Below are 15,565 nucleotides of genomic sequence, written 5' to 3'. Positions count from 1 at the left end.
TTTAGAATGTATCACAGTCTATCCACACTTCCTTCTTTATGTTCTTTAATTACATTGCCACCAAAGTCATTCATGTCTTTCAGACTTTTTGCTTTAGCTGTCTCCTATGTCAGGGGTGTAATTTTCTGCAATCTTTACAGGACCTGCTCCTTCTTGCCATTGAGTTCCCTTGGTTAAATGTCATCTTCTGGGAGAGCTCTTTTGATCACTTCAGTTAAATAGTTACCCAGTCATTAACATATCGCTCTTTCATTTTCTTCACAGCACTCATGGGAAGGTATAACTACTTTGGTTACTGTCTGTCTCTCCTCATTAGAATATAACCCCAGACCAACAGTGAACTTAGATTTACCTTATCTACCACTGTTTCCTTGGAGTCTAGAAAACTGCCTGATACACAATTGATAAATTTTTGATAAATAAATGTTTTTATCTTTGTCCTGTTAGACTCTATGTTTCTCAAAACTAGGACATGTACCTTAATTTGAAGTCATTCTGTTTATCACTAGCCCCAAATGAAATGCTTAGAAAAGAGCACAAGTTCAAAAATACTGTAGGATTTAACTGCTTTATTCTTCTAATTTTGGGTAATGGATTGTGTCGGTCCTGGGATCATGCCATTTGACCTACTTTGTGACTGGCTGTTTTACATCCCTTAACCTAAAATCCTAGAGAAATATCCTAAGTCTGTGAGTTAATTATTCTCTACTCAAAATCATCCATAGCCTTATTTTCCTCCTTCATTCCTTCCTGAAAAATGCAGAGCAAAAGTTCTTAGTGTTTGCATGAAGAAGGCATGCCCAGTGAGGGGGGAACTGTTCCAGAGGGCTTCAGGCCCCACACCGGGAAACAAGCCTGAGGCTTAGCAGAGTTGGGAGGCTGGTTTCATACAGATAGACTAGAAAAATAAGTACATACATAGAAGATAACAGAACCTAGATTTCTCACCATAAGATGTTACAGAAAAACCTGAATAAACTTTTTGGCTAATCCAATAAATATAACAAAAGGAAAGAAAGGCTAAAAATGAATGCTGTGGTGACGTTTTAGAACTGGATGTACTGGAAAGAATCCATGGTTTTAAAGTTTTAAATACACAAATATTTAGCTATAGAGATATAGATAAAATTTTGCCCAATGAAAAGTTCTAAGAGCAATGAGCTATTGATGGCCCATATTGTGGTCTCTAATGTTACTTTCCAATGAGGGGAAAAAAAAAAACCCAGGGCTCCTTAGGGTAATGGACGGATTAAGCATTAGTCACTCAATCGCGTCCGACTCTTTGTGACCCCATGGACTGTAGTCCACCAGGCTCCTCTGTCCATGGAATTCTCCAGGCAAGAATACTGGAGTGGATTGCCATTTTCTTCTCCAGTGGAGGGATTGGTGGGTCAGAAAAAAGTACAAGATGAGCATGGAACATCCCATTGTGTCAGAGAACAAGAAAAATCAAAGAATGTTGGGCCTCTCAAAAAGACACCGATGCTATCTTGCAGAAATTCCTACTGGCCAGAAATGGGACAATGTTAGCTTCGCAATTAGCAATAATAAATAAATAGATAAAGCAAAATAAATAAAATAATCAACAATCCATATTAACATAGAAAGGATGAAATAAAAGGAAGGAAGGAAAAAGCTCTATCATAGACTGAAATGCTAACTAATAAATATAGAAGGAAGGATGGAATTAGAAAGTTACCACTTGGCAATCTAGGTAAAAGCCTTTAGTGATGCTAAAACTTATGAGTGAATGTTTGATGAGAAGAGAGATATGCAGATGTCAAAGTATTGCCTCAAAAATACATGTTAAATATAAAAGGAACAAGTAACTTTACAGCAGAGATATCTGGCAGACACGAATTTCATCAATTGATGATAGCTAATATCACCAGTAAAAGGATAAATTAAATCCACCACCTTATAGGATATAAGATATACTGAGAAAAATACAGCTTACTTTCTGTAATACTTATGCCAAAAATGCATAACCTGAATCTAACCAGAAAGGAACATGAGACACAGAGGTATATTTTACCAAATAACTAGCCTGTGATTTTCAAAAGTGTCAAAGTTAAGAAAATCAAAAAAGACTAAGGAATTGCTCTAGATTGAAGGAGACTAAAGGAAATCATATCCATACTCCAGTGAACTATCCCATTTGGATCCTTTATCTGGGAAGAAAGAAGGATCTTATTGGAACGATGGAATTTGAAATGGGTACATGGATAAGCTGTCAGCAATTAATGCCTACTTATTAATTTTGGTGGTTGTACTATGGTTATATGGACTTCCTAGGTGGCTCAGTGGTAAAGAATCTGCCTGCCAGTGCAGGAGACACAAGAGATGTGGGTTTGAGCCCCTGGAGAAGGAAATGGCAACCCACTCCAGTATTGTTGCCAGAAAATTCCTTGGACAAAGGAACCTGTTGGGCTACAGTTCATGGAGTTGCAAAGAGTCAGACACAACTGAAGGGACTTAGAACAAAACAAAACACTATGGTTATACAGAGAATGTCTTTCTAGAAAATAAGTATCAAAGTATTCCTAGGTAACATGGCATCAGTGTGCTCTCGAATGACTCAAGAAAAAAAAATTTTATACTTCTTTTATACTTTTTTAAGTCTGAAAATATTTCTAAAAATAAGAACATTTCCAGTTTAATTGTAGATCTTTCATTAAATAATGAGCATTTCGGTAGTACTGGAGTGTGTCTATTAATAGATTTCATCCCCTCCTGCTGCTTTAGGAACCTCTGGGATCCTCTGGGAAGATCGCAACCCAGGGATCAAACCCAGGTCTCCTGTATTGCAGGCAGATTCTTTACCAGCTGAGCCACAAGGAAAGCCTTAGGAACCTCACTGAAAATCAAATATTCTGTCTTTTCAGCTTCTTCTAAAGAGATCCCCCCCACTGTCCCATAATATTTAAATATATTCAAGTCTCTCTAATCTTAAAACAAACAAATGTGCAACCAAATAAAACTTCCTTGACACAATTGTTTAGTTGTTAAGTCGTTTCTGACTCTTTGAGACCCTATGGACTGTAGCCCACCAGGCTCCTCTGTCCAAACGATTTTCTAGGCAAGAATCCTGGAGTGAGTAGCCATTTACTTCTCCATTCTTGATGCTACATATTCTTTATTAGTTCTATATTTCAAAGCTAAACTTGAAAGATCAGTCTATTCGCTTTTCCCACATTTTCCTTCAAATTCTACCATTACACTGAAATGATGGTTTTTGGCCATAGTAACCAATGATCTTTCAGTGTCATATCTTTTTGCCATTTCATACTGTTCATGGGGTTCTCAGGGAAAGAATACTGAAGTGGTTTGCTATTCCTTTCTCCAGTGGACCACTATTGTCAGAACTCTCCACCATGACCTTGGGTGGGCCTACACAGCATGGCTTATAGTTTCACTGAGTTAGACAAGGCTGTAAAGCAAGTTATCAGTTTGGTTTGTTTTCTGTAATTGTGGTTTGCATTCTGTCTGTCCTCTGACGGATAAGGATAAAAGGCTTGTGGAAGCTCCCTGATGGGAGGGGACTGGCTGTGGGGGAATCTGGGCCTTTCCGGGCAATGCTCAGTAAATCTTTAATCCAATTTCCTGTTGATGGGTTGGGCTGTGTTCCCTCCCTATAGTTTGGCCTAAGGCCTAAGGCCAAACTATTGTAAGGTAATGGCGGTAATGGAGACTTCCTTCAAAAGGACTTATGCAAGGACTGTTGTATTCAGTGCCTGTGACCCTAGGGCAGCCACTGTGGACCCCTCCCTCCGCCTGAGATGCTTTGACACCTACATGCAAGTCTGGCTCACTCTCTTGTAGGGTCACTGTTCCTTTCTCCTGGGTCCTAGTGAGCACAAGGTTTTGCTTGTGCCCTCCAAGAGGCAGTTTTCCCAGTCCTATGGAAGTTCTGTAATCAAATCCCAATGGCCTTCAAGTCAAATTCTCTGGAGGTTCTCAGTTCCTTTGCTGGATCCCAAGTTGGGAAATCTGTTGTGTGCCCTAGAACTTTTGCAACAGTGCAAGAACATCTTTGGTATAATTTTTCTCCAGCTTGTGGGTTGTCTCCTCAGTGGCTCTAAGGTGGGGCTCACACGCCACACCTTCCAGGTCTGCTGCAGCCAGAGACCCTGTCCCCACGGCAGGTCACTGCTGACCCATGCCTCTGCAGGAGACATTCAAACACTCAAAGGCAGGTCTGGCTCAGTCTCTTGTGGGGTCCCTGGGTCCTGGTATGCACACGAATTTGTTTGAGCCCTCCAAAAATCTCTGACGGTTCTGGGATTTGATTCTAAATGGGATTTCGCCCCCTCCCACCATCTTATTAGAGCTTCTCCTTTGCCCTTGGACATAGGGTATCTTTGTCTGGAGGGATCCAACATTCTCCTGTTGATGGTTGTTCAGTGGTTAGTTGCAATTTTGGAGTTCTCACAGGAGATGATGAGACAAAGAATGTTCAAACTGCTACACCAGTGCACTCATCTCACACGCTAGCAAAGTAATGCTCAAAATTTTCCAAGCTAGGCTTCAACAGAACATGAACAAGGGACTTCCAGATGTGTAGGCTGGATTTAGAAAAGGCAGAGGAACCAGATATCAAATTGCCAACATCTGCTGGATCATAGAAAAAGCAAGAGAGTTCCAGAAAAACATATACTTCTGCTTCATGGAATACACTAAAGCCTTTGACAGTGTGGATCACAACAAACTGTGGAAAATTCTTCAAGAGATGGGAATACCAAACCACCTTACCTGCCTCCTGAGAAATCTGTATGCAGATCAAGAAGCAACAGTTAGAACTGGACATGGAACAACGGACTAGTTCCAAATTGAGAAAGAGTATGTCAAGGCTGTGTATTGTCACCTTGCTTATTTAACTTATATGCAGAGTCCATCTTGTGAAATGCGACTGGATGAAGCACAAGCTGAAATCAATATCACAGGGAGAAACATCAATAACCTCAGATATGCAGTTGATACCACCTTTATGGCAAAATGTGAAGAGGAACTAAAGAGCCTCTTGATGAAAGTGAAAGAGGGGAGTGATAAAGCTAGCCTAAAACTCAACATTCAAAAAACTAAGATAATGGCATTCAGTCCCATCACTTCATGTCAAATAGATGGGAAAACAATGGAAACAGTGACAGACTTTATATTCTTGGGCTCCAAAATCACTAAAGATGGTGACTGCAGCCATGAAATTAAAAGATGCTTGCTCCTTGGAAGAAAAGCTATGACCAACCTAGACAGCATATTAAAAAGCAGAGACATTTCTTTGCCAACAAAGGTCCATATAGTCAAAGCTTTGGTTTTTCCAGTAGTCATGTATGGATGTAAGATTTGGACTATAAAGAAAGCTGAGTACCAAAGAATTGATGCTTTTGAACTGTGGTGTTGGAGAAGACTCTTGAGAGTCCCTTGGACACAAGGAGATCCAACCAGTCAATCCTAAAGGAAATCGACCCTGAATATTCATTGGAAAGACTGATGCTGAAGCTGAAGCTTCAATACTTTGACCACCTGATTTGAAGAACTAACTCATTGGAAAAGCCCCTGGTGCTGGGAAAGATTGAAGGCAGGAAGAGAAGGGGAAGATAGAAGATGAGATGGTTGGATGGCATCGCTAACTTGATGAGATCTTGATGAGATCATGAGTTTGAGCAAGCTCTGGCAGTTGGTTATGGACAGGGAAACCTGGCGTGCCACAGTCCATAGGGTCACAGAGTCGGACAAAACTGAGCAACTGAACTGAACCAATGATCTTCCAGACGCCAAATCCAGTGGTGACTTTACAGTCTTTTCCAAGTGTTCAAAGCTACCACTGGTGTTGTTGGTAGAGTGATAGTTTTAATATCCATGTATGACCACATTAATGCTTTGCTTAAAACTGTTTAATGATATCCCAAAGCAATTAGAATAAAGTTCATAAATCTCTTGAATAAAATATAAAGGGCCCATCAAGATCTGACACCTGCCTACTTTTCAGGTCTCATCTCTTGTCTCTCCCTCCTTCCCAACCAGTCATGCTGAAATCTGCACAGTTCATTCAATTTCTATAGTCTCAGCACTGATTCCAGCTACAGGCAGATATGAGTTCAGTTCAGTTCAGTTCAGTCACTCAGTCGTGTCTGACTCTTTGCGACCCCATGAATGGCAGCACAACAGGCCTCCCTGTAATTAAGTAAATATTCAATTAATGAGTGCATGCTATGTGCCTAAATTTGTACTAGGTGCTGTGGAAAATGCAAAGAAATATTCGAACTAATGACTATTCAAGGACGCACACAGCGAACATTACATTCAGTGATGAAAGAATGAACACTTTTCCTCTAAAATCAGCAACAAGACATAAATATCTGTTTGACCACTGTTATTGGAAGGAAAGTTATGACCAACCTAGACAGCATATTGAAAAGCAGAGACACTACTTCGTTAATGAAGGTCCATCTAGTCAAGGCTATGGTTTTTCCAGTGGTCATGTATGGATGTGAGAGTTGGACTATAAAGAAAGCTGAGCGCCAAAGAATTGCTGCTTTTGAACTGTGGTGTTGGAGAAGACTCTTGAGAGTCCCTTGGACTGCAGAAAGATCCAACCAGTCCATCCTAAAGAAGATCAGTCCTGAATATTCATTGGAAGGACTGATGCTGAAGCTGAAACTCCAATACTTTGGCCGCCTGATGCGAAGAGCTGACTCATTTGAAAAGACCCTGATGCTGGGAAAGATTGAGGGCAGGAGGAGAAGGGGACGACAGAGGATGAGATGGTTGGATAGCATCACCAACTCAACGGGCTCTGGGTGGACTCTGGGAGTTGGTGATGGACAGGGAGGCCTGGCGTGCTGCGATTCATGGGGTCGCAAAGAGTCGGACACGGCAGAGCGAATGAACTGAAATGAACTGAACTCAGCATTGTGCTGGAAGTCCTAGCCAGAGCAATTAGACAATAAAAACAAATAAAAGGTATCCAAATTGAAAAGGATGGACTATAAATACCTTTATTCACAGATGATATGGTGAAAAAATATACAGAGAATTTCAAAGAACCCACAAGAAAGCTATTAGAGCTAGTAAATTAATTCAGCAAATTTACATGGTATAAAATGAAATGTAAAAATCAGTTATGGCTGTATACCAACAATAAGCAATCCAAAAAGGGGACTTCCCTGGTGGTCCAGTGGTTAAGACTCTGACCTTCCACTGCAGGTAGTGTGGGCTCAGTCCCTTACCAGGGAACTAAGATCTCACAAGATGCGCAAATTGTGGAAAACAGTTTGGCAGCTCTTTGAAAATCTAAACATACAACTAGCACATGATCCAGCAATTCCATTCTTTAGTATATACCCAAAAGAATCTTAAACAAGGACTCAGATACTTAACTTTAAACAAGGGCTTCCCTGGTAGATTAGTGGTAAAGAATCCACCAGCCAGTGCTGGAGACAGCTTCAATCCCTGGTCCAGGAAGACCCCACATGCTGCAGCGCAACTAAGCCTGTGCATGACATCTATTGAGTCTGTGCTCTAGAGCCTGGGAACTGCAACTACTGAGCCCATGTGTGGCAACTACTGAAGCCTGTGCACTCTAGAGCCTGTGCTCTGCAACAAAAGAAGCCACTGCAATGAGAAGCCTGAGCACCACAACTACAGAGTGGCCCTTGCTTGCTGTAACTAGAGAAAAGTCTGCATGGCAAGGAAGACCCAGCACAGCCAAAAGTAAATAAAAAAATAAAATTATAAAAAATAAATAATAAAATAGGAACTAACTAATATATAAATCAGCTAGAAATTTTGGAAGATATTTGCATTGCCTTCAACACCGTGTTTGAATTTATGACATATCAAGTATTCAGATTTATAGGAACAACATCGAGTTCTCAATAGAAAAAGACAAAAAAAAATTGAACAGATATTCCCCATAATGGAAAACTAATGATTGAACAGGTTAAAAAACATGAGTAGTCACTAAGTGTAATCAAACTGGTACAATCTTGGTATTTTATGAAAGTATAAACACGTTTATAATCATAAGTAGTATTGGTAAGGTGTTAATGTATGTCAACTGGAGTGGCATTACAAATTAGAATAAGTCTCTTAAAAAGAAATATGGCAATGTGAGCTATACACCACAAAATATTCACATCCTTTGACTCAGTAACTCCACTGCTATATGTTCTTTTCAGAAAAGAATCAGAAAAAAATATGTGCATTTAAATATCCATTGAGCTGTTTACCTATAGAAGAATATACTGATCATAATTATTTATCTTTAGTGAAATGACTTAATAAATTTTGGTAGATCAGCATGTTAAAATAGAAAGTATATAATAATAATAATCATCAAGACTATGAAAGTATGAAAATAGTTATGATATAACATAGAAACTGATAGGTTACTATGAGTGAAATGATGTAAAAATGTCTCAGGGTGAAAGCCAACCTGCATGAGTTAAAACAATTGCTATGTTAGTGTTAAGATTTTGTGCTCTTTGTTATTATTTTTATATTTATCTTGAATGCCAAGTTTTGTAGAATTAAAGTGTTATTTCTTTTAGAACTAAAGTATTATGTCTTTTAGTTACTCCTATATCAGGTCAGAGGTTAAATTTACAGTTACACAGTGGAGGGCACCCAACTAAAGGTACCATTAGAGGCCAGGATACAATGGACTGAGAGAAGTTGAGGCTTAGGGGAAGGAATTGATGAAAAACGGTTAGAAGATGAGCTTAACTACCAATGAATCCCTAAAGTCAAACTTTGACTCCTGTCTCATGTTTGTTTGGTTTTTTTTCAAAAATGGCCCTTGGCTTGTTCTCAGAAAAGAACTCTGAATGAGAAACTATTAAGAATATAACTATCATTTATTGGTCCTAGAAAATCAAGTTGGAAAAATAAGAAGCATGAGGTTAGTTATATCTTCTTGACCTAGATACAGATGTATATGGATTAATCATTCAAAATGTTAGGATCTGAGTCAGAAAGACTATCAGATCTCTGGTGGCTAATATTTATGGTTTGGTGTGATTTCTAGTTTTCTTTTGTTTGGCTTAATTTGCATTTTACTTTTAAGTTCTGTTTGATAGCCAGTCTACATTTTTATTCTTTGTTCTTTTTTTCGTTAATTTATTTATTTTAATTGGAGGCTAATTACTTTACAATATTGTGGTGGTTTTTGCCATACAGGCTATATTTTTAAATGAAGTTTGAATGTATTGGTGCATGAACATTTCTCTGCAGCCTAATGAAAACATGTTACCAAAGTGCCTTGTTGTAGCATTGAAATTTATCTCAGGTAATAAGGAGCGTGGAAATGAACCGCTATTTCAGCCCCTGAGGCAAGGCAGGGAACCTGAGCATCAGAAAAGTCCATCAGGAAATGCATGCTGTAGTATCATAACTTCAGCAATGCTTTGAAATTGTCAAATTGTATCATGAGGACATGTGCGAATCAGCGGTAGCACTGGTAGGCCCAGAATATTAGCAGTGACAATCACATACTACTTCAAATATCCTAATCAATCAGACAGATTTTTAATTAATCCTAATTGTATTATTATGGCTCTTAGCAAGCAACAACACAGCAACCAGGAACCCCCAAACAGTCTAACTGATTTAATCAGTTCCTTGATGATCTTGAGATTTGTAAAGTAACATTCAACTCACTTAAATAAGTATAAAAACCTTTACCCTGATAAAAGCTAACACTTCAATGTAAGAAGTAAAAATTATCAAATACCACTTGGTAAATCAATAGGTTATTTCTTTAAATGCCAAGTTCTTTCTTTGCCTTTAAGTATTCAATATACTTATTAATGGTGTGGCAAAGTTTTGGGGTGAAAAGAGGAAGAGAAGGGTAACATAAAAATCTTGAACTTTAGGAGCTCTATCTCTGGATTATAAAAGTTGAGAAAAAGCCTTTTTTTCCGAACCATAATAAAAATTTTTTTAAGAATAGTAAATGTTCAAAAATGGACTTTCTCTCAATTATTTTGAAAATTTTCTTTTTACAAAAAGCAAACATTAAGTAGCCATTAGATTGTTAATGATTTTATCACCTTCATCAATACATTTAGAAAATTATTGTGATTAAACAGATATTACCTTGAATGTAATATTCTAGAGGAGAAGACAACCCATGGATTTTTCTGAGCTTAATTTTACAAACTTAAAATTCTGTATATTGTATAAACCAATCATTGACAAAATTATAGAAAACTTGTGAATACTAGGATGGAAAGTGAATTTGCCAAATTCTTCTCTGAGACAAATTATATTGAGAAGATCATTTCCACAGGGATGGCTTTTGTGGATGTGGCTTTTGAATCCAAGAGAAGTATGGGCAAAATTATTTACAAGCATCTTCAAATGATCTCAAAGATTTGAAGAAAGATACAAGATAAAATAAACAGTACATACGGATAAGATATACTTGTAAAACTTAGAAATATGGTAAAAAAATTCAGTTTTTGACAAGTATTTTGACTAAATATTCTATTAGAACTGTTAGGGTAATGAAAGTTACTTATGGCAGAAAGGGAAGAAGAACTAAAGAGCCTCTTGATGAAAGTGAAAGAGGAGAGTGAAAAAGTTGGCATAAAACTCAGCATTCAGGAATCTCCACACTGTTCTCCATAGTGGCTGTACTAGTTTGCATTCCCACCAACAGTGTAAGAGGGTTCCCTTTTCTCCACACCCTCTCCAGCATTTATTGCTTGTAGACTTTTGGATAGCAGCCATTCTGACTGGTGTGAAATGATACCTCATTGTGGTTTTGATTTGCATTTCTCTAATAATGAGTGATGTTGAGCATCTTTTCATGTGTTTGTTAGCCATCTGTATGTCTTCTTTGGAGAAATGTCTGTTTAGTTCTTTGGCCCATTTTTTGATTGGGTCGTTTATTTTTCGGGAATTCAGCTGCAGAAGTTGCTTGTATATTTTTGATATTAATTGTTTGTCTGTTGCTTCATTTGCTATTATTTTCTCCCATTCTGAAGGCTGTCTTTCACCTTGTTTATAGTTTCCTTTGTTGTGCAAAAAACAGTGTGGAGATTCCTTAAAAAACTGGGAGTAGAACTGCCATATGACCCAGCAATCCCACTGCTGGGCATATACACCGAGGAAACCAGAATTGAAAGAGACGCGTGTACCGCAATGTTCATCGCAGCACTGTTTACAATAGCCAGGACATGGAAGCAACCTAGATGTCCATCAGCAGACGAATGGATAAGGAAGCTGTGGTACATATACACAATGGAATATTACTCAGCCATTAAAAAAAATACATTTGAATCGGTTCTACTGAGATGGATGAAACTGGAGCCCATTATACAGAGTGAAGTAAGCCAGAAAGAAAAACACCAATACAGTATACTAATGCATATATATGGAATTTGAAAGATGGTAACGATAACCCTATATGCGAGACAGAATAAGAGACACAGATGCATGGAACAATTTTATGGACTCTGAGGGAGAAGGTGAGGGTGGGACGTTCTGGGAGAATAGCATTGAAACATGTATATTATCATATGTGAAACAGAACACCATTCCATGTTCGATGCATGTGACAAGGGCTCAGGGCCGGGGCAATGGGATGATCCAGAAGGATGGGATGGGGAGGGAGGTGGGTGGGGGGTCCAGGAAGGGGAACACATGTAAACCCATGGCTGATTCATGTCAATGTATGGCAAAAACTATTACAATATTGTAAAGTAATTAGCCCCCAACTAAAATAAATAAATTTATAAAAAAAAAAAAAACAAAAAACAAAAAACTCAGCATTCAGAAAACTAAGATCATGGTATCTGGTCCCATCATTTCATGGCAAATAGATGGGGAAACAATGAAAACAGTGACAGACTTTATTTTCTTAGCCTCCAAAATCACTGCAGATGGTGACTGTAGCCTTGGAATTAAAAGACACTTGCTCCTTGGAAGAAAAGTTATGACCAACCTAGACAGCATATTAAAAAGTAGAGACATTACTTTGCCAACAAACGTCCATCTAGTCAAAGCTTCGGTTTTTCCAGCAGTCATGTATGGATGTGAGAGTTGGACTATAAAGAAAGATGAGTGCCAAAGAACTGATGCTTTTGAACTGTGGTGTTGGAGAAGACTCTTGAGAGTCCCTTGGACAGCAAGGAGATCTAACAGTCCACCCTAAAGGAAATCAGTCCTGAATATTCACTGGAAGGACTGATGCTGCAGCTGAAACTCCAATACTTTGCCCACCTGATGCGAAGAACTGACTCATTGGAAAAGACCCTGATGCTGGGAATGATTGAAGGCAGGAGGAGAAGGTGATGCCAGAGGATAAGATGGTTGGATGGCATCACCGACTCGATGGACATGAGTTTGAGTAAGCTCCGGGAGTTGGTGATGGACGGGGAAGCCTGGCATACAGCAGTCCATGGTGCCGCAAAGAGTCAGACACTACTGAGCAACTGAATTGATTGAATTGAATGAAAGTTAGCTTTCCTAGTTCATATCAGTCCATATATTCTCACAGGAAAAGCTATTCCTTCAGCATTCACTATATAGTTCTTTCATAAAATATTATCATTTCATAAATTGCTACACTAATTTAGAGCAATAAATCCTACATTAAATTATATGGCTTCACCAAACTGCTAAGTATTTCTCTGGTGTATGTTAGCATACATGATGTGTATATAGACAAGGGGAAAACATTCTCAGTCTCTATAAAATGAAGTATATACTCTGCCATAAAAAGATGAAATCTTGCCATTTATTTAAACATGGATGGAACTTGAAGGTATTATATTGAGTGAAATATGTCAGACAACGAAACATAAATACCATGTGATTTCACTCATATGGAAAAAGAAACCAAACCAAACAACACTAGTGATTACCAGAGGTGAAGAGGGTGGGGAGGGCAAAGTGGATCAAGAGGGTCAATGGTATCATGACAGATGGAAACTAAACTTTTGGTGGTGAGCATGCTTTCATGTATATAGAAGTCAAAATATAATACTGTATACGTGAAACATATAATGTTATAGAACACAATATAAAATAAAACAAAACCCTAAGTATAATTTATTTGTTTCACTATTTCTAGTTTTTAAAACTAGGAATTATGGTATGTTTTCAAATTTAATGCAAAATTATTTATTGAATTTATGTCTAGGAAAGAATAAAGTTAGGAACAAATTTGCCCATTTAGCAAAATAGTAATAATAACAAGGACCGCTATTATTTCCAAATACTCCCTGGCTTCACAAGCATTATTTTGATAATTACATATATACATATATATGTATATGTATATACATATACATATATATGTATATATACATATGTACATATACATATACATATATATGTATATATATATGTATATATGTATATATATGTATATATGTATATATAAAACCTAATATAATCCTCAAAATGATTCAGTGAGGTAAGTCTGTTGCCTACATTTACAGACAGCCAAACTCATTTAGCAAATCCCCCTTGCTTACATTTTGGATCATCCCCTTGTTTCACCATTAATCATTTCCAAAACTACTTCTACAGTCAAGCCAGAAAGTTGAGGCAGATGTATAGAGCATAGGAAACTCTACTCAGTGCTCTGTGGTAACCTAAATGGCAAGGAAATCCAAAAAAGAGGGGATATATATATACGTATAGCTGACTCACTTTGCTGTTTGCAGAAACTAACACAACATTATAAAGCAACTATCAGTTCAGTTCAGTTGCTCAGTTGTGTCTGACTCTTTGTGACCCCATGGACTGCAGCACGCCAGGCTTCCCTGTCCATCACCAACACCCGGAGCTTGCTCAAACTCACGTCTATTGAGTCCATGCTGTCATACAACCATCTCAACCTCTGTCATCCCCTTCTTCTCCTGCCTTCAATCTTTCACAGCATCAAGATCTTTTCTAAAGAGTCAGTTCTTCGCATCAGGTGGGCAAAGTATTGGAGTTTCAGCTTCAGCATCAGTCCTCCCAGTGAATATTCAGGACTGATTTTCTTTAGGATGGACTGGTTGGATCTCCTTGAAGTCCAGGGGACACTCAAGAGTCTTCTCCAACACCACAGTTCAAAAGCATCAATTCTTCGACACTCAGCTTTCTTCTTTTTTTTAAATTAATTAATTTATTTTAATTGGAGGCTTATTAATTTACAATATTGTGGTGGTTTTTGCAATACATTGACATGAATCAGCCATGGGTGTACATGTGTCCCCATCCTGAATCCCCTTCACACCTCCCTCCCCATCCCATCCCTCATGGTTGTCCCAGTGCACCGGCTTTCAGTGCCGTGTTTCATGCACCGAACATGGACTGGTGATATTTCAAATATGGTAATATACATTTTTTATTGCTAGTCTCTCAAATCATCCCACCCTCACCTTCTCCCACAGAGTCCAAAAGTCTGTTCTTTATATCTATGTCTCTTTTGCTGTCTTGCATATAGGGTCATCATTACCGTCTTTCTAAATTCCATATATATGTGTTAATATACTGTGTTGGTGTTTTTCTCTCTGATTTACTTCACTCTGTATAATAGGCTCCAGTTTCATCCATGTCATTAAAACTGATTCAAATGCATTCTTTTTAATAGCTGGACACTCAGCTTTCTTTATAGTCCAACTCTCACATCCATACATGACTACTGGAAAAACCATAGCTTTGACTAGACGGATCTTTGTTGGCAAAGTAATGTCTCTGCTTTTTAATATGCTGTCTAGGTTGGTCATAACTTTTCTTCCAAGGAGCAAGCATCTTTTAATTCCATGGTTACAGTCACCATCTTTAGTGATTTTGGAGCCCAAGAAAATAAAGTCTCTCACTGTTTCCATTGTTTCCCCATCTATTTGCCATGAAGTGATGGGACCAGATGCCATGATCTTACTTTTCTGAATGCTGAGTTTTAAGCTAGCTTTTTCACTCTCCTCTTTCACTTTCATCAAGAGGCTCTTTAGCTCCTCTTTGTTCTGCTTTAATGGTGGTATCATCTGCATATCTGAGATTATTGATTTTTCTCCCAGCAATTTTGATTCCATCTTGTGCTTCATCCAGCCATGCATTTCACATGATGGATTCTGCATAAAAGTTAAATGAGCGAGGTGACAATATACAGCCTTGACATACTCCTTTCCCAATTTGGAACGAGTCTGTTGTTCCATGTCAGGTTCTAACTGTTGCTTCTTGACCTGCATACAGATTTCTCAGGAGACAGGTAAGGTGGTCTGGTATTCCCATCTTTTTTTAAATTTGTTTTTTATTGAAGGATAATTGCTTTGCAGAATTTTGTTGTTTTCTGTCAAACCTCTAGATGAATCAGCCATAGGTATACATATATACCCTCCCTTTTTTTAATTAGTTTATTTTCTATTTTTTTAACTTTACAATATTGTATTTGTTTTGCCATACATTGACATGAATCCACCAATAGAGTATACTAGCACATATATATGGCATTTAGTCAATCGGTAAAGATAATCCTGTATGCGAGACATCAAAAGAGACACAGATAAATGAAACAGTATTATGGATTCTATGGGAGAGGGCGAGGGTGGGATGATATGGGAGAATG

Source organism: Giraffa tippelskirchi, chromosome X (assembly GCF_054371585.1).
Source record: "Giraffa tippelskirchi isolate mGirTip1 chromosome X, T2T-mGirTip1v1.2.pri, whole genome shotgun sequence".
Taxonomy (NCBI): Eukaryota; Metazoa; Chordata; class Mammalia; order Artiodactyla; family Giraffidae; genus Giraffa; species Giraffa tippelskirchi.
Note: the sequence above shows the minus strand (reverse complement) of the source record.